The sequence below is a fragment of the Micropterus dolomieu genome, linkage group LG17, assembly GCF_021292245.1.
Source record: "Micropterus dolomieu isolate WLL.071019.BEF.003 ecotype Adirondacks linkage group LG17, ASM2129224v1, whole genome shotgun sequence".
In the NCBI taxonomy this organism is placed as follows: Eukaryota; Metazoa; Chordata; class Actinopteri; order Centrarchiformes; family Centrarchidae; genus Micropterus; species Micropterus dolomieu.
This window is the reverse complement of record NC_060166.1, coordinates 521,337-522,322: the sequence shown is the minus strand read 5'-3', so window position 1 is coordinate 522,322 and position 986 is coordinate 521,337. Positions and strand designations below refer to the sequence as shown.

The 986-nt window shown below is 40.9% G+C and overlaps 1 protein-coding gene across 1 annotated transcript in view; it reads left to right on the top strand.

The window, feature by feature from the left end:
* The window catches only part of il16 (interleukin 16), a 56,383-nt gene that overhangs the window by 28,915 nt on the left and 26,482 nt on the right, over positions 1-986 (top strand). The gene's annotated exons all lie outside the window — the stretch shown is intronic.

Here is a 986-nt window from a genome sequence, read left to right as displayed (position 1 = left end):
ATTTTCCAGTACAGTGAGCAGCTTTTTGGACACAATTCTTTCTAGAATCTTTGCAATAAAAGGCAGTTTTGAAATTGGTCTAAAATTATGTGGGAGGGAGGGATCTAAACCAGGTTTCTTTAAAAGTGGGTTCACGCAAGCCGTTTTAAAATAATCAGGGACACAACCAGTAGATAGGGAGCTGTTGAAAACAGAGATCAAATGGGGCCCAACAGAATCTATTACTTTCAGTAAAAACTTTGTAGGTATTACATCAAGTGGGCTGGAGGACACTCTCATTTGTGATACTGTTTTTAAAAGCTCAGACAAGTCGATGGTAAAAACTGGTTAAAACTCTCTTGTTGCTGGTGAGGAACCTCTGAGTAAGAGGCCGCGGGGGTAATAGAGGCTCTGATTGACACCACCTTATTGGTAAAATAAGATAAAAACAATTCACAGTCATCATTACTTCCAGCTGAGGCACAAGGAGGGGTTGGGTTTACCAGCTGATCCACAGTCTTAAACAGAAACCTGGGATTGTGTTTATGTGTAGTAATGAGTTTAGAAAAATAGTGTGTTCTCGCAACCTTAACCATGTTATTGTAGTTAATTAATAAATCCTTCAGACTGAGGTAATGGACTTGGAGAATGGTTTTTTTCCATCTGCGCTCTGCTTTCCTGCATTCCCTTTTTAGGCTGCGAATGCTGTCATTTATCCAGGGTTGCTTACTAGCTTTAGACGTAGGCCTAACCTTTAGAGGAGCAGTAATATTTAGTGACGACAAGCAGATATGATTGAAGTGATCGACCAGATTGTTGGTGTTGGAATCAGACAGGTGTTGGCTTTGGCTCTGAAAGAATGCGCAAAACTTTGAAACACTTTGTTCATTAAAGAAGCGAGAACACACGGAGCTTGGTGAGGCGGCATGAGTAACAGGCGAATCGCAGCTAAAAACAATACATCTGTGGTCAGATATGGTCATGTCCACTAATTCCACAGAGGAAAT